This window comes from Rhipicephalus microplus, chromosome X (assembly GCF_043290135.1).
Source record: "Rhipicephalus microplus isolate Deutch F79 chromosome X, USDA_Rmic, whole genome shotgun sequence".
NCBI lineage: Eukaryota > Metazoa > Arthropoda > Arachnida > Ixodida > Ixodidae > Rhipicephalus > Rhipicephalus microplus.
Genome location: NC_134710.1, coordinates 440,443,148 through 440,467,312, shown reverse-complemented (window position 1 = coordinate 440,467,312; position 24,165 = coordinate 440,443,148). Strand labels below are relative to the sequence as shown.

Here is a 24,165-nt window from a genome sequence, read left to right as displayed (position 1 = left end):
ATGCCAATGAGGAATGGATATTCACAAGCCCAATCGACAAAGCACCGGCCGAACAGACACGCAATAATTACCAATTGTGGACAGCAGACGCTTTCGTAGCATCTCGGTTCCGTCACTCCCATCACTTTTCTCTGAATTACGTCACGCACACAACGTCAGCAATAATTTTAGGAAGGCAGGTGGGAGAGCCGGGGCAATGAAAAATAAAAACTAACTTTGAAAGACCCACTAGTCTCTTGAACCTGTAATTTCGCAGAAATAGAGAAAACGTGCAAAGCAATGCGCCCAGTTAAATTTATTGACATTCATAGATCTCGAAAAATTGTCGGAGTTTACAATGCACAATATTTCTGATCGTTTTCTTCCCGAAAAAGTTAGGAATAGTAACATGGCTCTGCGAGAGAACACCTACTTCACTCGAAAACCTGTTATCGCGATAAGTGAACGTGTGCCCCAAAGTTAGATTAGTTTCTTGTTTTTTTTTGTTTTTCTTTTGTTCCTGTTATTCTGTAATAAGATCTGGCTGTATCGCTTTTCGCTTGTGTAATTTTTCCGAGATTCGATGATACATACGCTAGGTTCAATTCATACACACTTGATAGCTTCCACTGACAATGTAGTTTGCTTACCTCATGCTTTTTGCATGGTATTTCACTTTAATGGTGTGCATGCTTTGGTGCTCTGTAAAAACGAGTGGTCGATGGAATAGAGAGGTAAGTTCTAAGTTTAGCGCTCGTATGTGTATACTGTGTTTGTGTGTCCCAGTCCTGTTTGCGTTGTTTTTACCAACCTACTTGGCATACAGAAGGCTTGGGTTCGATTGCCATTCGAACTGGAAGTTCGTATTAATTTAGTTGCATATATCTCGACTTTTCGCTTGGTGCGCACACCCATTTTCGCTCACAACTAACGACACTGGCGTGGCCAGTGGCGTCGACAGCGGACTTTATGCGAAAGAAGCTTTTGAATGCTATTGTGTTCAAATTCTGCCAGAAACCCTTTTTGCCACAACTTCTGCCGCTTTCGAGCTATGAGAGCACGGGAGCCCTTTTACGGCAACAGACGTCACGCCACAAGACAAAAATCAAGCGATAAATATTTCAATTAAAGCACAAAGAAATATTTATGCAATAATTGTTGGGGTTTAACATCCCAAAAGCCACCATAATATTGTGAGAGATGCCGTAGTGGAGGCCTCCGAAAATTTCATCTACCTGGGGTTCTTCACCGTGCACCTCTACCTAAGCCTATGGATCTTAAGCATGTTCTCCTCTATCGAAAATGCGGCCGCCGTCACCAGGATTCAATTCGGCGATCCGCGGGTCAGCAGCCGACTGTCTATCCACTAGACCACAGTGGAGGGTAAACGAAGCAGGTTTTCGATCATACCAAGCATACTGAGGTAATTAATTTCAATATATTTATTGAAGCAAGCAATTTTCGAGAAGCCTTTTGCGAGCTGTTGTATGATATCATAAAACTCATTAAAAACAAAAAGAGAAGTTTGGCTCGACCGGAAACAGCGGTGAATACATGTTTACTATAGATGCTCTAAAACTTGTTCTTCTTTTAAGCCATGATTTTTATACTTCGCCGTTTCTCACTAAACCTAAGTTGAATTGCGCATACAAGTCCGGAACTAAGGAAGACACGAAGACCCAAACAGGCCAAACTGCAAAAAAAAGTTTATTTTGTCTGCATGCACTTTTTATGCACCACACAGGTGCCCCCAGGCGTGTAAAAAATGGGCATTGCAGAAGTTGAAGTATTGTTAGATTTGATCCTGAATGCGTCAGCACACCGTCTTTTACCTTAACTGGTAATGAGCTTGCGTTTCTAAAAAAATAAACTTATGTGCACACCTAGTGACCCCTTCTTTAATTAATTATTTATTTTTTTGTATATAAATATACTGCACTGTGAACTGTGCTATGGCAGAAGTGGGTATATATACAAGGATACACAACAATTTAACAAAAACAATAAGAATAACGCAAACAAGTAACACAATACCGTCGTGGGAACATCAAGGCAAAAAGAAACGAACACCAAAAAAAAGAACAAATATCATTTACAAACAGATCAGCGTACTTCACGTGAATGTGTTGTGGATTTCGGCTTCAAAACTTTTAGATGAGCATGAACGAAGAGAACGAGGTGATGATATCCAGTTTTTGATGGAATGGCAGAAAAACTGAACATGAATATATTAGTTCGAGTGTAGTAAGGTCTCAAATATAAGTTGTGATAGGTTTTCTTTGTGGACGATGAGGAAAAGTTTATGTATTTGTCGTTATTTGACATTGAACTGCAGAGAAAACGATACTTAGCAAGAATATTAATGACTGTATTCGGTGACACGAACGAAGTGGAGTTAATTGTAGTAAATATAGAGTAGAAGAGTGTGAGAAATTGCGGTCGTAACGGTGACATATGAGTTTTACCACATTTTGCTGGACTGCTTCCATTTTTCGAATCTCGCACTGCGTATAAGGGTTCCAGACAAAGGACACGTAGTCAAGTGGTGCATAAAACTGTGTGCACAGAAAATAAGCACTGGTTGGTAGTTTGCGCCATCTGTGTGTTCGTTTCTTGTTTTAGTTCCTGTCTTGGTTGCGAAATTTAGCGTAGCATCATGAAACAACAAGCCCAACTATCAGCCAGTCTCACTAAACACGGAGGAAACTTCATCGGCTTTGACTTGCATCCGTTAAAAAACGCATGAGAGTTCTTCATCCGCCTGGTCTCTCAAATATATTTGTACTCTTATATTTAGTGTCGGGAGATCTAATCTGCCTTCTGTAGCAGCTGTTGGCACTATCGGACTACATCGTGGCCAGGGGGCTTTGTCAAATTCTGCGAGAGCGGCCGTCACAAAGTCTCTTCTCCTTCCATGGCCTGTCATTTATAGTTCTCCAGATCTTCCCTTACGTTTTTTTGCGTACGAATCGATATGCGATGTTGCGATACCTCAGATAACAATACAAGGCGGGCTGCACATTTACCATCATCAGTAATCCCCGGAAAGGAGAGAGACGGCAAGCAGTTCAGTGTTGCGCTGTGGTTTGCAGTGTGGCACTTTAGACAGGGGGGGTTCAGCTCGCCTTTGTATGTCTTTTGCAGAATCTCTCTACAGAAATCGCATGTGACTTTTCGCGGCATCTTTGTGGTTCGAAGACCCGTGGAATTATGCACTTCACTCAGAGGTACGAAGGCCCGTGAAATTTCACTCTTCACCCCAAACTTAACCATCATGTCTTGACATAAGGAAATATGTTTTTTTAATTATGCATCTTCATTTGCACCCATATCTTTCAGTTCACTCAAAACGAGGCTCACGCACTTCAAGGAAACGGTCGTGACATTACGTGGGCTTTTCGAATACAAAGACAAGTGGTGTGTGTGACGAAGACCTCTCACAAATGGTGTGGCGCAAAAGAAAGATGAATGGAAAGATTAGTTGTTGAGAAGAGAGCGAGAGTAGTAGTGGTCTGTTTCTTTACGACGAAAAGTGTCTATGCTTGAAAAAGCGAATGAAAATGACCGGCTTGTTTCAGTTCAAGAGAGTAGGAGGGGTTGGGAGGCGGGGCTTCCAGGTTTTTTTCACTGTTTAGGTGTCTTATCTATCACTCTCGTCTTCTTAAACTCCAAGTCACGTCTATTCTCTTATACTTGGAATTTCTTGGGTATGCGTTGACAACACGTGATCATTGGATCATCGTCTACATTCAGAACTCATCTTGTTCTGCGAAAACTTAGTCCAATAGCTTCACCTTCACGCCAGCACGTATTAGGTAGATGCTGGTTATGAATGAATGAATGAATGAATGATTGAATGAATACTTATTGGAGTAAAATAGAGAGAATTTGTCTCGAGGAAAGAGCTACATGGCGAGCTCAGGAATGCACGAGGCCGAATTAAGCAAATAAAAAGAAGGTTAATAAAGCAGAAACGTGCCCATTCACAGGAAATACGAGCGCTAAAAATTGCAAAATACAAAAGATTAAAGACTTGTAGTTTTGAAGTGAGCAAATGAGAAGTCAAAAATGCTACTGAACAAAAACGACCGTTTAGCGGCCTAGCAGGCTTCTTGGCCAAAAACTAATAGCATCTGTCTGAGTAAAGTCCATCTGGGAAGAAATGGAAGACCTAGGTGTGTTATAAAGAATAAATTTGAGGTTCTGCAAAGATGAATAAAAATATTTGGACTCTCTATGATGTGATGATTTAGTGTGAAACGAAGGTGTTGGTTATAGTGTGCAAGACGATGGTTTCGAAAGTTACCTCAGGCTTTGGCTACTGTGTGTGACCACGCTTGGTGACACGGTGTTACGTTTAGACCCGAAGTTTGTCATGGCAAGTGCCATTGTGGGTGAAGTTGTCTGCTGAAATGCTTTCACCACGGCATCGACGCCAGGCATCATTGTGGGCCAGGCAGATTGCTGTGGTCTGTCCAAAAGGAACCCAACGAAGGTTTTCCGAGCAACCCTTTGTTGAACAGGGTTGAATAGCGTGAGACAGCGTCGCTGTCAGTTCTCATGGAGTCAACATTTCAACACAACCATTGTCACCTACATGGGGTCGTGAAAAAGCACCGACTGTTCGTCAGCGTGGAACGGCGTCCCCGTTTAATTTCACAGTTATTGAGTGCATGAACGCAGCCATGCACTGCTGCTGACGTTCGTGTCAGCGGCCATCTTCTCCACAGAGGAATTCAAATTTCCCCCGTTATTGCACTGTACCTCCTCGCCCTGTGTAGAGTCTTTAAGACGTGGGCCGGGTGTGTTATTGTGTGGTGCGCTCATGCTACCCATTGGATCTTATCGCCCATGTTTTTCATCAAGCTAGTGGCCCAATTTCAGCACCTTTTCTGGTAGGTGGATCACTAAGGCTTCGAGTCCTCTAATTCGCGGCAGCAGGGTCCCAACCTTCATCCGACCTTCATGTTGGAAAAACGACGAGCCATAAAGCCAAAAATGTTTGTTTAAAATTGCTTTACAGTTTATTTCTTTGCGCTTCATGTAAATAAACAATACTTTCTGTCTTTACGAGCGTATCTTCTCCCCGGGGAACATAGAATATATGGATGACGGCGGGGAGCTGCAGCTACCCTAAAGAGACACATGCTAAACCTCCACTCTTTACAATAGTACCACTCTGCTCTGGCATATAATTTTCGCCTTCCCTTTCACAAGGAAGAGGGAGAGAGTTGTCAATGCTTCAAATAAGAACCTTGGAATGGACCAAGAACAATTGTTATTAAAGTTATAATTAGCCCCGGCTGGCGTGACATGTGTTTAGTTCTGTATTATATTAGTTCTGGTTGCACATAAGACACATGGTGCTTTAAGAACATATAGTGAGAGATGGTGACTGAAATGCGTTCAATCTGTGCTGTATGCACGCTAACATCTTTGTGTCGTATTAGCGCGTAGACTAAAAGTTTTCAATAAAAACTACAATACCTGAGTCCGCATCAACTCTGCACTATTTTCTCGCTTACGACGGCAGCATTGTAAAAGGCGCCCTTCACCAACGGCCACTGGTGTGTTTTATCTGCGTGACGAAACCGTCTTTCTTTTTATCGCAAACTGCTTGAGTGCAAGGACCGGTTTCCTTGAGGATTTATTTGCCTTGTGCGTATGCGCCGTGTTTGACGTCATTGCGACGGCATGCTTCGCCATAATGCTTTATGGCTTCATATACCACGTCAGCCATTTGCGATGTGACCCGTTTTACGCATATGGTGACAGTGGTCGTTCATGTCTTTATTTCGTTTCACTGAAGCTTGCTGCAGACTTGATTTTCTGTCATTTTAAGTATTTATTTTCTTTCACCGAATGACAGAGAACTCCCACGAAAAAGCATATTTTTACTTTGAACGGTGAACATGGTAGCACTTATAACCAAAGATATTCTTTTTTTATTTTATAGGTGACCGACCCATAATGCTATCATACATTATTATGGCAAAGATGATAGCAAACATTTGAAATGATTATTAAAATTTAAATGAGGTTTATAGCTGACGCTTCAAGTAAGTGGCATGTATATAGGCAAGTATGCGCGATCCTACTATACTTAAATGCGGTTGCCATGGTAGTCCCAGCTGTAGCGCGTTAGATTACGACAGCTACTGTAATAAATATTCAAGACACAGCATGGTATAATCAAAGAGTAGCAAAGGCGAGTTGCTAGAAGAGCAACATAAACTATCCGAGATCTTGCGAAAAAAACACAGGGCGCAGAGACTCGAACGAGGGACGGGTTCCCACTTAGGACGCTTGATTTTCGAATCAGTACCAGCACCCACAAGAATAGTATGCCCGTGCAAGCGTGACAGCGCAGTCGCAGCAGTTTAGTTGAAGCTTCGTGAAGCTATTTACTACGCCTTGTTGGGCACCAAGTGAAGCAAGAACAAGAAAAGTGTAATTTTTCCCATGTCAGAGACCCACGCTTCGAAGCAAGATTGAGCTTCACGATTCATGTAAATGTAAAACAGCGAAGGCATGCATCGTTCCCACCACATTCGAGAATGATTATTGCTAATATAGTATTCAGACGCAACAAAAATGAGAAAATCTTCCTGAAATATTCCTACGTTTGCCGCCTCGTTCACCACCAATAGTGGTGCTGAAAACGGCACCCCTGTGACACAGACCAGGAGATTCAGCTTTTGTGGCCTTGTATAGGCTCTGGCTATAAAACAGCCTCATAGTTTGTTCGGAGATTCTAATGGTCCTAGACTGCTAGCTGTATTTTCTTCTAGTATTGGTTCAAGGGTTTGCTACCAACACAAAAGCAGATCAATAAACGCTTACATTTATTGTATCTTCTATATAGAAATAGCTCTGCATGTAATGTGGAACTCACTCATACTCAACACCAAAATAATCCTGTCGCGGACTTACTCAGACTTAGCCTCACAGTAATAATTGTCGCCCGAACGGACTCGGGCTGAAACTCGCCATAACTTTACTTGCTCGGACTCACTGCTCAATCTGAGCCTGAGGGAGTCAGCTCATGTGTCTGTTGGCCTACATTCAACTTTTATACCAAAATTTTAATGCAATTATGTAGTAATGTCTTGCATAATCAGTGCTCTACAAGGCGCTTTTTATTCTTGTACGTTAAATATAAGCTATCACCAGTTGCCATCCAGTACAGACATATTGATCAAAATAGATGACCTATCATGTATTTTTATGAATAATTCCCGTAAAAAGCTTGCTTGGTCAAGAAACCTATTCACTCGTGGCTCATGCCCCTAATCAATCATTTATTACGTGATAGCGTTGAAGCGCTCGTTTTGCAGAAATTCCGGTGTCAGCATCACTGATTGTGAAAGAAAAATCATTTCGTGTGTGACGGAACTTTATTTATTTATTTATTTATTTATTTATTTATTTAAGAAGTACCTGCTTCGCCATTAGGCATTACAGCAGGGAGGGTACGGTACATATAATCAAACACTTAAAAAACATACATAAAGCATAGAAAAAATCATCACTTGAATCAATACAGACTATTTCCGGTGGCAGAGGGTTCCATTCTCTTATGGTTCGGGAAAAGAAAGCGTAGCGAAAAGCGTCACCCCCAAAAAGAATCTCGCGTATTTTTAAGTGATGATCACTACTTTGAGAAACATAGTTGGGTGGTTGAAAATACAATTGCCAAATGATCCCTGTTCTTGAATGATAAATGCTATGAAAAAATTTAATTCTGAGGTTTCAACGACGGTTTTCAAGAAGATCCCAATTTATTGTTTTTCTGCTCTCTATCACACCAAGCATTATATCGTAATTTCCAAGGACAAATTGAATTGCTCTATTCTGCACTCTCACAAGCTTATCTGTAAGTTCCTTAGTATAGAGGTCCCAGCAGACGCACGCATATTCCAGTATACTGCGAATGTGTGTAAAATAGAGCTGCTCTCTGAGTTTGTGTGGTAAGGTAATGAAGTTACGTTTCAGAAAACCTAATCTTTCTACCGCCTTTTTCCTAACGCAAGTGACTTGTTTGTTCTACCTCAAATCAGCGGTAAAAATTACGCCTAGATATTTATATTCCGTGAAATTTTGAAGATCAGCGTTATTGATCGTGTAATGATTTCTGCAGGGCGAGAGTTTCCTGGTAAAGGTAACGTGGACGCTTTTTTTTTACATTCGACGACATTTTCCATCTGTCACACCATGTGGCCATCAAATCTAGATCGTTCTGCAGGGCTTGTTTGTCAAGGTCGCTATTGATGACCCTTTATATAATACAGTAATCTGCAAACATTCTAAATGATGATGTGATACGAAAAGTGATGTTATTTATGAATAACAAAAATAAAAGCGGACCTAAGGGAGGAACACCAGAGGTCACAGCAACATATGTAGAAGAACAACCGTTCAGAACCACAGACATCTGTCTTGAGCGAAGATACTCAGCTATCCAAGCAATAACCCTGTCATCCAATTCGTAATATCGAAGTTTAGTGATCAAGAGATTATGCGTAACGACGTCAAAAGCTTTTCTGAAATCCAGAAATATACAGTCAACACTTTGCTGCTCGTCGACAGCTGAGGCAAGGTCATGATTAAATTCTACCAATTGCGTCGTACAAGAAAATCCCTGCCGGAACCCCTGCTGACTAGGATGAAGAAGGTTATTGGCAACAAGGTGAGACATGATGCTGCTATAAATCACATGTTTCGTAACTTTACACACAGTACTAGTTAACGACACTGGCCTATAATTCTCAACTCTCTCCCTCTGTCCGCATTTATGAATTGGTACCACGCGGGACAACTTCCAGTCCCCAGGAACAATACCGTCATTTAAAGAACTTTGAAATAAACGACAAAAATATAACACAGAGTGCCCGAACAGTTAATAAGAAACAACGCCGGGATATCAACCGGACTAGTCGCTTTCATGTGTTTCAAGCCTTGCAATAATCTCTCGACTCCCGTCGCACTACACACAACCTCCGACATTTTGTTGACTTGAACCGAAAAATCAACAGTTGTAACTGCACTAGCATCTGAAAAATCAGACTGAAATACCGATGAAAAATAATTAACAAAAATTTCGACCTTACTCGGATCATAATTATTACTTCTGTCGGAACAGAGCAATGTTGGAACAGAAGTGTCCTCCTTAATTAGCATTCCTTTTAACGTATTTCCATAATTCCTTCGGATCCTTTACCAGCCTCTGGCCTAAGTTAGCAAAGTATGTTTTTGGCTGATTCAGCGAGCTTTCTAAAACTACGTTTTAACTCTACTAGCTAAATTTAGCGACTATCCCATTTCTGAGTCTTGCTAAGCCGATAGATAAAAGACTCAAATAAAGTATATAATAAAAATGCCCCGACGCGGTGGTCTGGTGGCTAAAGTACTCGGCTTCTGAGCCGCAGGTCGCGCGTTCGAATCCCGGCTGCGGCGGCTGCATTTTCGATAGAGGCGGAAATGTTGTAGGCCCGTGTGTTCAGATTTGGGTCCACGTTAAACAACCCCAGGTGGCCTGAATTTCCGAAGCCCTCCACTCGGCGTCTCTCATAAACATATGGTGGTATTGGGACGTTAAACGCAACATATCAATCAAAACTCCGGGTCCGAGCGGAGATCGAACTCGGTCCAGGCATGTGGCAAAAAGATTTTATACCACACAGCCACGCATCTGCTTGTGAACACAGCGAAAACAACTTCCACTGCTTAGTCGTGCAGCAAAAGTAACTTTCATGCTTTACAAATGCACGCATCTTGTATAAATGCTGCACAATACAAAATAACATAATGTAGTAATGGTGCGTGTTGGAAGCGTACAGTGTAATCAGGCGTCAAAACATGTAATTATCATAATGACTTCATGGTTTAGAGCCAATCACCCTCTTGAAGAGGCACACACGTCACTGAGCATTTTCACTTAAGGTCACACAGAGAGTGCTTAGCAATTTCGAAAAGATAAACGATTTCATGCACCAAGTGTTTGAAGTACGCAACGGTGGCATGAATATGGCTATCGTGTTCAAATCTTAAAGGCGAAGCTTGCAGATTCCCCAGTTTTTTAACTTGATTGATTGATATGTGGAGTTTAACGTCCCAAAACCACCATATGATTATGAGAGACGCCATAGTGGATGGCGCCGGAAATTTAGACCACCTGGGGTTTTTACCATGAACCAAAATCTGATCACATGGGCCTACAACTTTTCCGCCTCCATCTGAAATGCAGCCGCCGCAGCCGAGATTTGACCCCGTGACCTGCGGGTCAATTTTTGAGCTGTCGTATGAATGCTAGTCCGTTGAAGTATGCGCGAGTATACTAAAATATAAACGCGAGTCAACATACACAATGTGCGCCAGCTATTTTTAGCCAGAGTATAAAAGTATGCAGACCCACACAATTACGACGCTATCTAGAACATGTTGCTGACCGTTGAGCTAAGTAACTTTTGAAGGAACAAGGGCAGATAGAAAATTTCAATGAGAAAGTTGTCGACCGGTTTGCGAAACGTCTGTTTAGACAGTTTTAAACTTTATATCTATAAATAGTAGTGTATTTCTGCTAACTACAAATGCCAGCGAAGCGAAAAATAATACCACGTGACAAACCTGCTCGCGTTGCAGTGTGCGCAATGATGCTGCGGTTCCCTAACGTTCCGCGTACGAACAACCATAACATTTGCGTGATTTTCCTGTCTCGACAGTGCCACAAAGATGGTGGTTGGTTTGCGATGAACACGTTTTGCTATCAGCCATAAAAGCGATAACCACTGCGATTGCCTATCGCTGTCATAAACCGATGTTTGGGGAGCGTATCGCTCACAGACGGAACGTTAGGAAGCACCATGGAGAATCACGGCGCACGTGGGCCCGCCAGTAGGTTTGTCAGGTGGTATTTTTTTGTATTTCGTGGGCATTTGTAGTCAGCAAAAACACTAATTATTAACAGATGTAGGAAAAAAACTGTCTAATCGTAAGTTTTTGAAACTGATCTACAAATTTCTCAATGAAACTTTTATCCATGTTGGTTTGTTAAAAAGATAGTTATTGAAACATATCTAAATGAACAATACTTCAGAACACAAAAAAATAGTCTAACTCCAGGCAATGGTCAGGAACATGCGTTTGGTCGCGTCATAATTGCGTGTGTCGGCATGTTTTTAAACTGTGGCTCAAGTTGCTGGTGGCAATATATATATATATATATATATATATATATATATATATATATATATATATATTGTATATATATATATATATATATATATATATATATATATATATTGTGTATATATTGTGTATTGTATATATATATATATATATATATATATTGTGTATATATATATTGTATATATATTGTGTATATATATATTGTGTGTTAGTGTAGGCATTCATTAAGCACATCATCAATCTTTACACATATTCATCATCATGAGTGGTCGTCATCTTCTTCTGCTGTGGGGACTTGGCTTGTCTGAGGCATGTTACCGGACACCTGGTACAAACGACGACCTGAGCGCAGCTCCAGGAGGCAGATCAGGCTGCGAGAGGTACTGGGATCGGTACCCAGCACCTCCACCACTTGTGATGTAACAGTAAAGGCAACCTTTATTAGGCCCGGAAGACACGATGAAGCGACCACGCCCAAGGCACAGAACTCAGACAAGCCAAGTCCCCACAGCAGAAGAAGATGACGACCACTCATGATGATGAATATGTGTAAAGATTGATGATGTGCTTAATGAATGCCTACAATATATATATATATATATATATATATATATATATATATATATATATATATATATATATATATATATATATATATATATATATATATATATATATATATATATATTAAATGAGATCTAACAGACAATATGCAGAGGAAGGTATAGGTGAAGTCATTAGGCCAATTGTAGTGTAAAAGAGCAGAAAGAAAAGTGGGTGAAAAGATAACTTGCCGAGGGCAGGATCCGAACCTGCGACATTCGAATAACGCGTTCGATGCTCTACCACTTGAGGTACCACGACAGCTATCCCTCAAGCCACTTTATTGGGTATCTATGTCAATTTAAACGTGGGAGTGTAAGTCAGCGCCACCAGTAGCCATGGCGGCGAGTGTGGCGCACTCTTTATGAGCCTGTCTTGCGTCACGTAGCTCGTGAACTTATTACTAACTGGCAGCTGACCAATAGTCTCCCGTATACAACCTAAACACACCAAGTCTGCCAGTACGATATCCAGGTTAATGAATAAGGGAAACAAGTGTATACTTAAGGGCTCGTTTTTCATGTTTTACACAATATTAATGAGATCTAACAGACAATAATGCCAAGGAGGGTATAGGGGAAGTTATTAGGCCAATTGTATTGCAGGTGAGGAGAAAGAAAAGTGGGTGAAAAGATAACTTGCCGTGGACAGGATCCGAACCTGCGACCTTCGAATAAGGCGTTATATATATATATATATATATATATATATATATATATATATATATATATATACATACATACAAAGGGAGCCACAAATGCGGAAGTCGTGATAGATCTCCTAAATAGGATAAGGCTTCCGGTAGCTCTTGGTTTGCCGAGTGCAGACTAATGATGGGGCTGCCAACGTGAGCGGGGAGTTCAATGACTCTCAAGCCATTATAAAGTCGCTAAACACACGCTGGCTACTTACTTCTCTTGTGGAGCTCACAGTTGGAATGTTGTAGCTGATGGCATCCCTTACTGCTGTCCAGAACGTCAAGAAGCTATCATGGCTGTTAAGGATTTCGGCGCACTCGCAGCACGTTCAGAAAAAATATACATATTTCGCGAAAAACATTCAGCAACAACATAGAGCCCCTGTGCCTAACTTGCTTGTTATGCAAAAGACCAGCGATATCTGCCACGCTTGACGAGCAAAAGGTCATAATTTTTTCGCTAGAACAACTCATGAAGGAACCATCGGCCGAGCAATCTGTGAAGATTTATGGGATCTTGAACTCCATGGAATCGGGAAACATCCGCCTCTTGCTGGAAATTGCATTGAGGCTGTTCGATGTGCTGGAAAATCTGAATAAAATAGCTGCAAAGATGTTCATTCACAATTCAAGGAATGTTCCGGGTGGGGTAGTCTGCCAAGCGCAAGTTACACCATCTGCGGACGGCAGGAGTGTTCAATAAACTCTTTGAACGTGTTGCCAATACCACGGAGGACGGCAAAGCACATCTAGTAAAACCAGAGAGATTCAGACCACGACCCGCCAGATGCGAGAAACAAAGCACCACTGATGCTCCGGTTGAAACGAGAGCCTAGTACGCGGTATCATTCCGAACTCAATGAAAAATTGTTAAATAGTGTTACTAGTGCTAGACATCAATTGTTTAATTACACACTACCGAAGTTCATCAAATGAGATCTTGATAAATTTTGGGGCTACCTTAAACAAAGTAATTAGTAAGTTTCTAAAATACTAGTTCATAAGGTATCAAGAACTGCTACGACACTAATTGCTGTCCATTTTAATAAATACTTTCCAAGTGTCTTTCCGAACTGAAGTATTATGAACTACACGACCTGATACCTATAATCCCAGATGACGCTCTCATAAATGGTGAGAGTGTTCTGGAAATGTTACTTAAGGTTAATCCTAAGAAATCATCAGGGCCTGATAGCGTTGGTAACTCATTCCTGCGTCGCTATGCAGAATAAATTACTGAATTCCTTACTTTCTATTTTAAAGCATCACTCAGAAATGGTGAGACACGGGCCGATTGGTGCAAAGCTCGTGTTGTGCCGATTTTTAAAAAGGTGACCACCAGTCTTTGTCAAACTACCGTCCTGTTTCTATCAGCCCACCAAGGTTCTTGCGCTCGGCACTTATCAAATGAACCACGTGTGGGCAGTGACGTGCACAAGCACTGAAGGTGTAAAGAAACTTTCAACTGATCCGCAATTGACTGTGAAAAGCCTAAAATGCATGATAATCGACCCAAGCCACCGCGACGTCCGTCTGAAGCTGCATTGGTTGCTCCACCACGTACGAGAAGAGGACGTACGAAATGCACTGACCCCCTACGGAACGGTGCATGACGTAGGAATGAATAAGTGGCAAATTGACGGCTACACCCAGCAGAATACCATGACGAGAACCGTGACGCTCCGGCTAAAGGCTGACGTTACGCTGGACGATATACCTCACCAGTTATGAATTGGAGGAGAGCTCGCACTTATTGTGGCAACCGGAAGAGCGCCGCGGTGTTTGCGCTGCCAGCAGATTGGCAGATTGGCCACATTAGGAGGGACTGTCGAGTCCCGCGGTGTGACACTTGCAAGCGTTTTGAACACGCCCCTGGGAACTGCACGAAGACGTATGCAGCAGCTGCACTGAGCACCGGGAGCATGGATAAATCCGAGCTCACTATGGATGAGGCCGAAGCAGAAGAATCAGTGAAATCAAAAACGGCCTGTGAAGGAAAAACACCTAGTGCAGCAGGCATGACGCGATTGCAGAAAAACCGCCAAGGTCAACTGACAGTGGGGGAGTGCAACCTATCGCGGATGCATCGGCGAAATCGCAGGTGACTTCTGCGGGAAAAACATTCAGTACAGGAGGCATGATGGATGTGAAAGAAGCAGGAAAAACAAGTGAACCTGAGTGTATGCAAGCGGCCGCAGAATCATTGACGAGCGCAAAGGAGACTGATGTTTTAAACCACGCAACCGCTGCAACAGATGAGAGCGAATCATCTACTCAAACTGTCCAGGAACCTGCCGAGGGTCGTGCCATGGAGTGACACGACGCCGAGGAACCAGGTACGGGAAGGAAACGACAACGAGACGACCATCCGTGCATTAAGAAACGCGTTAACTGCTGCTTGTTCGTTTCTGTTTGATTGACAGAAGAAAGAAGCGCCGAATGTTACTATGCATGGTGATTGACACGAGGGGTTAAAATTTTCAATTTTTCTCTGGTTAAACTGGTTAGGTCGTGCCACCTAGTGGGGTGCAGTTGTACCAAGCACACGTCTGCCATCTCGGAGCTAATGGCAGAAAGTTACCTTGTCGGCTGTCACGCAGTAAAGTCGGTGAACGTTGTGCACAACAACAGTGACATGAGTGTTCCCATTTAGAGGCAAGTGATTTCAAGTGTGCTAACCCGATTAAGACCATTGAGCAGTGGTTTTATTTCAATATAAACATTTTCTTGGCAAAATAAAAGTTTCCAGGAAATTCTAAGGTGTATGTGCTATGAGGTTTCTGGACCGCTATTTTAACAATCATCGTAAACTAGCAGCTGCATTTAGTGTCCCTTTAAAACAACCAAACACGCACACATTCCTTTTGTGTGTGAATGTACTGGGAGTGCAGAAAAAGTCATGCATACTCAGTCGAAACGGCCCTTCAGTTTTCAAAATATTTTCTGGCGGTACTGCAGATACTTTAATCTATCTATCTATCTATCTATCTATCTATCTATCTATCTATCTATCTATCTATCTATCTATCTATCTATCTATCTATCTATCTATCTATCTATCTATCTATCTATCTATCTATCTATCTATCTATCTATCTATCTATCTATCTATCTATCTATCTATCTATCTATCTATCTATCTATCTATCTATCTATCTATCTATCTATCTATCTATCTATCTATCTATCTATCTATCTATCTATCTATCTATCTATCTATCTATCTATCTATCTATTAATCTATCTATTTATCTATCTATCTATCTATCTATCTATCTATCTATCTATCTATCTATCTATCTATCTATCTATCTATCTATCTATGTCCATGTATTCTCGCGATTATGCCCTCTTTGAGGCAAAGCAACTTTACTATGGTAGGGTAAGATGGTTTGGCGAATAAGACTCGTTGATGACAGGAATACTGTGACAATACCGTCGCGTACGTCGTCAAACCATGTCTGCGAGACACGTGTGCCACACATCCGTATACCACGGGCTGGTGCGTGCGATAATTATGCGGGTATGTGATCCAGGTTATTGACAGTTTATATTCCCCCATGAACGGTAAGAATCGACATTGGTAACTATATCATCAGAGCATTACAAAAAAGCTGAAATCAGCAGCGTTGACCGGAGGAATGCAAAAAAACCATTGTTGGTGATATCAGGAATCTAGATTAAGCATCCTGCGTGGCAATCAAGTATTCTATAACAGGTCAACGCAAGGTCTGGAAACTGCTTTTCCAATAGACCGTATTGTTCGTGCAACGGTTGCACTGTGGCACTCTTGTTGTGACATCTGGTGGAGGTGAGCGGTCTTTGGTCTCTATATCTTTGCCCGGAAAAAAGAGAGATAGCATGCTGGGGCACTTGCCGGTGAGACATTGCGGTTGCACTGTTGCATATCGAAGTTTATAAACATTACAAATGTGCTCCTATACTACAGCCGTCACGTCGGATTAACTTTAATTGTAGTTAGGCGCCATCCACTGCAGCTGATTTACGCAGCAGTTTTCAGTGTGTACATCCTCGCGAGCACAATCGCTACATATGAGCTTACCGTTTGTGTTGCTGCTAATATACATGTTGCTGATGGCATTACACACAACTGTAAAGACGTGGTTATGAAAAAAAATATACGGCTGTTCGACGTGTCTGTGCATGCATTTAAACATATCACGAGCGTCACTTCAAAACTCTCTGCTCAATAAAAAAATTACAACACAGTCATCTTTCATCCGCATGCTTCACATATTCATGGCCAATTTTCGGGATCTTTGTCTCCTGTGATTTCAAAGAACAAAAGTGAAACAACACGCCTAAATTATTGAAGCGGACAATATCTCATGTCTCACTGACAAGTGCCCCAGCATGCCATCTCTCTTTTTATAGGCTAAAGATATAGAGACCAAAGACCACTCACCTCCACCAGATGTCACAAGTTCGTGACGTGGACGAAAGGAGCAGACTGCTGGTCGAATATTAAACTGTTTATTTGGGCCGAACTTGTGGCCATGTAAAAGAAAAGTCAGATTGCAGCGAGACAATGACACTGATAGCGTCAAGCACAACGTCGGCCGTGGATCAAATGACAGACGGCGAAGCATGTTGGCATTAGACACTTGCAATTGAATATTTTAGTTTTATCGCTAGTGATGACGTTGGTTCCAGGAAAATCTGTAACTGATTTTGATTTATCGATCAAATACTGCGAAGACGTAGTCCAAGCAGGGAGGGCAAATACAACGGTACAACACTGAACATGTTGAAATCAAAAGAACAAACGAAACAAGCACGCTACCAAAGAAATTGAGTCAATATATTTGGCGAAACGCTATACAAACAATTTGATAATAATCAGCAATATAGCGTAAATTCTATTACTCAATTTCATTCGGCTCTTATACGAAGGAAAAAAATAATCCCTAAAGGCGTTCGTTTGCGAAAAGCGGGGTGTTAATGCATCTTGTGTATACGGTGACGAGTGGTTCAGGTTAATAGGGGCGATAGGTATAAAGATAAGTCTAGCGGTGAATCGTTCACGTAAATTTGTTTTGGAATTTACAGTCTGTGCTTTTGTCTTCTCATCTCGAGTGGTTCATTGTGGTTAGATTTCATAAGTTGTGTGGGTGAATGCTGTCTGGAAAATTTGTTAAATATAAATCCGACTGCCTTTCGTCACCCTATCTCGCGGCTATTGAAACTAGTTTTAGTATATGGATCGCAAAATATGCATGCATATTCTAGTTTAGTTCTGATTAGGTGTTTTAGCATAGCAGTTTTACGTCGTATGGTGATTTTTTAAGTTCGTGCCTCAGCAGGCATGTTTCTCTGAAGGATGAGGTGGAAGTATTAATAATGTGATTATTGTGTGTTAACGTGTTGTTAAAGGTGACTTCTACATAGTTGTATTGGGTTACTCAAGCAGAGGGGATGAATCTAATTTATACGTATGAAGCAAAGGTTATTTATTGTGTGTCATTCGCTATAGTATGCTTTTGTCTGTGTTTAGTGTCATTTCCCAGTACAGGCACCATAAGAATAATATTTAAACTACTATGTATGCTAATTTGGTCACTGATGAAATAATATCTTTAAAAAGCACACAATCATCAGCAAAAATCTGCACACCACCTTCTACCATTTTAACAATGTCGTAATTATATATGATAAAAAATAGAGGGCTGAGGACACTGCCCTGCGGCACACCCGCTGTGGCTGGAAGAGAGCACAATGTTTCACCATTAATTGCAACAAATCGGTGCCGGTTTCTCAGATATGCATTGTCTGATATGTAATGTTCACGAAGTTGCCGTAATCTTAACAAAATAATTTACTGCATTCCTGAAGCTTCTCGAACGTGGTAGGTGTGGTTTAAGCTGATAAATTACTGACTGCGGAACGGGACGATAACAAAACTTGAGGAGGGAATGTGGCATTATTGCATATTTCACTGGTAAGACACGGCTGTTCTAGTTTCATGTGTGCTTTGCTTTTTAAACCGCAAAGTGTGTTAGCTGTTGGTGTAAATAGAGTGGCCATTCACGGCAATAAACCATTGTTAGTTTGCGCTTCCCACCAAGACTATTTCCAAGGTACGCGCGATCTGCCGAATTTATATGTAGTGGCACCGTTATGACTGTCACTATTTCAGTCTTGGGATGAAAGTATGACTTTTGAAGAAAATAATCGATTGGACAGCGCCCTCCGTCTTGATTCTCACCAATCAAGAAATGCCGACTTTACCTATCCACTAGCGCCCTTCATACAAAAGGCTACGGCTTCTCTGCGTAGACGGAAGACAGCGTTTATCGGACCAAGTAAGATCCTGCTCGTTCTCCTCGCTACTGCTTGCGCAGACGCTCGCGGCCATACAGGCAAACCATCTTGAAAAGAGAACACTTTCGGAGAGGACAATCACCGAATGGCAATCAGATTGAAATTTGGGCTAGTTAGTGCACCTTTGAAGCATCGCTAAGAGACGCTGACAAAGAAGGTGCTAACATACAAGATGAGCGCTGACTCGCAATGGAAAAAAAATTCATTAGAAAAACATTGAAAACATTGGAAAAACCAGAAGAATAAAGAAAAAAGAGGGAAAGCGCTTGCAAAAGCGACAAGTGGTAATTTAGACAGTGAAAACATAACTTCACTGAACACATGCTAAATACTTAGCCATCGTCATGCATGAATGAGGCATCATTGTCCTTGAAGGAAAAAGAATTTTCTTTTCTACCACACGTGTTTCTGTGAAGTAATGCTTCTACAAACTAGATTACATAATCTGATCTTGTACATGTTTTTTTCGTGTATACGTACTATTATTTTTACCCTGGCGTCCATTTCTGACGAATTTTTTTCGAATTGAAAGTGAGCACTCTTACTGTGCGTATGTTAATTCTAGTCTATGGCCTAATGCGCTCCTCCAAGGATGCACCGAATGGTGACCTGGTGAATTGGCGCTCCACGGGTTCTACCTTTTTAGAGCGGTTCTCCCTCTTCAGACTGTGATTTCTATGTTCCTTACGATTTCGTTTTTTTCGCACGCCCTATTTGCATCTGTGCTTTTTTTTTCTGCCATTAATCAGTGTCTGCGGCCGCACAGCAAACTACAAATTTTGGTTCTCGTTAGCCTCTCTTCATTCAACCTCTTTTATCTGAGGTCCTCGACATACAAAGTCATGTGCAAGACCAAACGACCAGCCATCTCTTTTAGATGCAGCATACACGCTAAAGACGTTCGCGCTTTCTCTTGCGCGTGTTCTTTAGCTGGAGCGAAATGAACTATTTGTATCAGAAAAAAACGTGGTTGATTCCTCTTTTTGGGAATTGGTATAACACCAAAGTGAAACGTGTCCTCACAGAGGTAATTGAGCATTTTGTCTACATTGTTTAGCCACAAGGCCGAAGGAATAAATGCTGCAGTAACAAATTGCAATATCAGGCGAAGAACGGCAAGATGCTCGAAACTTGCAGTGCACACCTCAAGCGGAAAGCACGTGTAGGATGAACGCAGGAGGACAGGACGTTCATGCCCTTTTTAACTACTGTAGCTTCAAGTAAACTTGCTTGTGGTAGAACCACAAGAAGTACAAAGCTCCCGAATCTTGAGGTAAGCGTGCGTGCGAACGAGCCACCACGCGAGAAAACATCTATACGCACTTTTACCATGCCATGTGGAGGGGTGCGCACACAGGGACGCATGGGGTGCCGCGGTACAAGGATGTTTAAGGTCTGACTACACGCATCCGCTGCAGCGCGTCAATGCGTGGAAGTATGAGGCGGCGCTGCACCCTCTTCCTATAGAGAGAGTGAGCGCGCAGCTTCCCGTAGCCACACGCCCCCCGTCTCTATTAGAAGAAGGCGCCACGCCACGTCAGAAAACCTTGTGCTGACGCGCGGCAACGGGGCGTGTGGTGCGCCCCCTTCTCCGTATCACCATGTGGAGTGGGCGCTGCGCCGCGTCAAACTTGCCAGCGCTAACGCGATGCGACGTGTGCGTGTGCCCCCATCGTGCCATATCACAACTGATTACTAAAATGTGCTCAGTTTCTAAGCTGACAACCACAAGTGGTACACGTTGTATATAAATGGCTCGTCGTTAACGAGTTCGGGAAGGGTCGCTCTGTGTTGTAATGGTTAGCATCGCGTGCTAAGCCGCTAGAGGTCGCCGGTTTGACGCCCTGCAGTGGAACTTTACCTTCTAAGTTTTTTCTTTGCAATCTGTTAGTAAATATTTCACAACCTCTGATCTGCGATGGAATACGTCACAGAGCCGTGATGAACTCCGGCATAAAACAACTCCATGCTAAAATATGTTAAGCGTACGCAGAAGACGGACAGGGGTTCTGATTTTACGCGAGCACAGGTCAGCGCTGAGCTTCGCACCTTGCGAAGTACGCACCTTCCAAGCTCTGGCCAGATAGGCGATATAATTTACGGAAGTGTGAAACATGAAAGACGACGTCACCGTAGGAGCACTGCCAACGAGCGCCGTTACTCTTATCGTTACGGACGTATTTACCGTTGTAGTGCGCTGTATTATCAGTTCTGTAAGGGTCGTCTTGGTGCTCAACGAAAAGAAATCGCAGAAAGGATTCAGCAGTTCCATGCTTCCCATATTCTTCCCAGCTGTTATGCCTAGCTGCATACACTTCTGTGGATTATGTTGTGAGCACGTTTGATACTTAGAAGCGGAACAACAGGTGAGAAAATATTTGACATGCTGCCATGCTTTTTTTTTGTGATACTGTTACCACTGAGCCAACGCAGAATCTACTTTTAAAGGCGGGGGGCCATTATATCGTGCATGGCTGCCCCATTACTTTTATTTATTTGTTTCCAACTCTGATTATCGAAAGAATGAAAAAACCGAATAAAAATCTGCTCATTTTGCAGTCTACTTTTTCGATGTGTAGAAGATAAATGGCGGATGGTGAACGTCAGAGCAATAAATCGTCAAAAACTGTCAATAGAATACACAGCAGCAAGCGATATGTTTTTTTTATGGTCGGAAATGCTTCAGTACTTTTGCCAAAACCTTTATAGTTGCGCCTGTCACTGACTTTTACCTACTGGTTTTATTGCACAGTACTGTACAGTCAGCCAAAACATTTCCTAGTGTGTGCAGTGGCCACAATTTTGTTTTTCTGTGCCATATTATAAAAAGAAGTTAAAAAAATTGCAGTGTGGACATGTGCTTTTTTGGTATACACGTATCCTCAACTTTCTTGAAGCCTTGTGATGTTCAATGACCTCTGTGAACGTGTAAAGAATGACAATGAGGCACTAACTAAAGAAAACAAAGTCCTGAGGGATGAGAATAAGAAGCTCAGTAAACAAATGTGTGATTTCGAACAATACTCGCGACTTAATAATGTTCAACTGAAGGGAATCCCTCAGACAAAGGGCGAAGACTGCTTGGCAGTCGTCCAGGTTATCGGTGAGAAGATTGGATGTCCAATTGCCGATACAGACATAGACGCCGTGCATCGGGTGCCCGCAAAGAATGGAAGCAACATTATTGCGCGATTCTGTTCGAGAAACAAGAAGGCTGAATTCGCTAAGAAGGCAAGAAAGGCACGCCTGTCTACCATAGATATAGGGTTTTCTCAGAGCACAGACCCTAAACCTGTGTATGTGAATGACCATCTTACACCAGAGCGAAAGCGCCTTTTTGCACAGGCACTTGCGTTTAAGAAAGCCAACCAGTGGAAGCATCTCTGGACTGACAATTGTACAATCAAAGCCACAAAGGCGGATGACAGTTGCGTGTTTCGAATTGCATGCGCAGAAGATCTCCGAGTATTCTCTTAGATATCCTATCAGTCCCCATTTTAAACCAACCTTAGATCAATATGGCTGCGTTCTCGTGCCAGCAAACATCAGAATTGCTACTCGAGAAGTCACCATCCCTATCACTACTTCACTTAAACATTCGCAGTCTTAGAAAGCACCAAGATGACCTTGTTGCGTTGATTTCCTTGCTTAAACATTCATTCTCTGTCATATGTTTATCTGAAACTTGGTTGTCTGGTAATGAGGATAACTTGTACGGATTGCCAGGTTATTATTCTGAATACTGTAATCGGGAGCTCTGTCGTGGTGGCGGTAGTGCCATACTTGTCAACTCATCCTTAACCTACACACGCCGTAGTGACATAACCTTCAACAATATTTTATGTGAATCTGTTTGGCTTGAATTCAACCATAGTGTTATACCATTGAATAGCCGTAGTACTATTATAGCTTCCATTTATCGGTCACCTTCATCGTCGTATTCCGATTTTTGTAATCAGCTAAGCATCATTCTTAATAACCTAGTCAGGGATAATAAAAACGTTGTCTTATGTGGCGATTTTAATATAAACATTATTGATCCTGATAGTGCATCGTGCTTAGAATATATGAACTGTTTATACAGCTATGGCTTTACGTCGCATATCTCAGCACCAACTAGAAACAATTTACTAGATTCGAATACCCTCATAGATCATATCATCTCCAACATTTCCACTGAACACGTTGCAGGTGTAATAGATCATAGCATTACAGACCATAATCCCGTATTTTTTATTCTGGGCTTCAAAAATACCAAGGCCAGTAACATCTTTACGAAACGCCGAATAAATGCGGACAAGTTTGTGCAAATAGTTAGCACAGTAGACTGGACTTTGGTGACTAATCTAGACTGCGCAGAAAAGGCTTTTGAGTCTTTCTCAGAAGTAATAGCTTCAGGTATAGATGCATGCACCACTTCCACTACTGTCATGAAGTAGTATCGTTCCCCTAGAAATCCATGGATAAGCAACTCGTTGTTGAAGTCCATTAATAAAAAGAATAACCTTCAAAGGAAACTAAAGTTGCAGCCTTATAACCTCGCATTAAAATGCCGCTTTCACAAATACTCAGCAACATTATCTTCCTCACTTAGGCGTGCTAAGCGCAATTACTACCGGAATCTCATTGTAAAAAACACAGGTAACACGAGACGCTGCTGGGAAATCATTAAAGAATTTTTGAACATGAAAAACTGCTCAGAGCCCACAATAAAAATAAAGCATGGCGACGAAATGTATACAGACCCTGTAAGAGTGGCCGCCACGTTCAGTGAGCATTTCTGCGCATCTGCGGATACGCAGCAATCACCAGGTCATTTACGCAATATACCACGGTGTACTCATTCTTTTTATCGTCATTCTACGTCTTCAGATGAAGTCCTTCAGGTCATCGCATCAACAAAGACCACAAGTGCTGGTTTAGATAATATTGATCCTTTTAAAGTAAAACTAGTTTCAAACTTAATATCACCACCTTTGGCAGTAATTATCAACAAGCTGTTTTCAGCGGGTGTGTTTCCGAGCTGCCTTAAGGCTGGTAAAATAGTTCCAGTTCTTAAGAAGGGTGATAAGACTTTTGTACAAAATTATAGGCCAATCTGTACCCTGCCTTTCTTCGGTAAGGTAATTGAAAAGTTATTCCACATTATACTGATGCGTTATCTGAAAAAAAATTAATCCTTTATCTCCACAACAATTCGGATTCCGTCCAGGTTATTCAACTGAGCTGGCACTCATTACCTTAACGGAGGAAATTAAACAAGCTATTGATGGAAGGTTACTTGTGGGATCTGTGTTTATCGATTTGACGAAGGCTTTTGACACTATAAATCATTACGTTCTACTTGCTAAACACGA

At 41.9% G+C, this 24,165-nt stretch overlaps 2 protein-coding genes across 2 annotated transcripts in view; one reads left to right on the top strand and one right to left on the bottom strand.

Annotated features, from left to right (window-relative positions):
* The window catches only part of LOC142776606 (uncharacterized), a 201,957-nt gene that overhangs the window by 166,439 nt on the left and 11,353 nt on the right, over nt 1-24,165 (bottom strand). The gene's annotated exons all lie outside the window — the stretch shown is intronic.
* The window catches only part of LOC119160894 (Na(+)/dicarboxylate cotransporter 3), an 87,042-nt gene continuing 83,918 nt past the window's right edge, over nt 21,042-24,165 (top strand). Inside the window, exon 1 of the mRNA XM_037413164.2 lies at nt 21,042-21,174. The gene's annotated coding sequence lies outside the window, so the exon portion shown is untranslated. The remainder of the gene's footprint in view (nt 21,175-24,165) is intronic.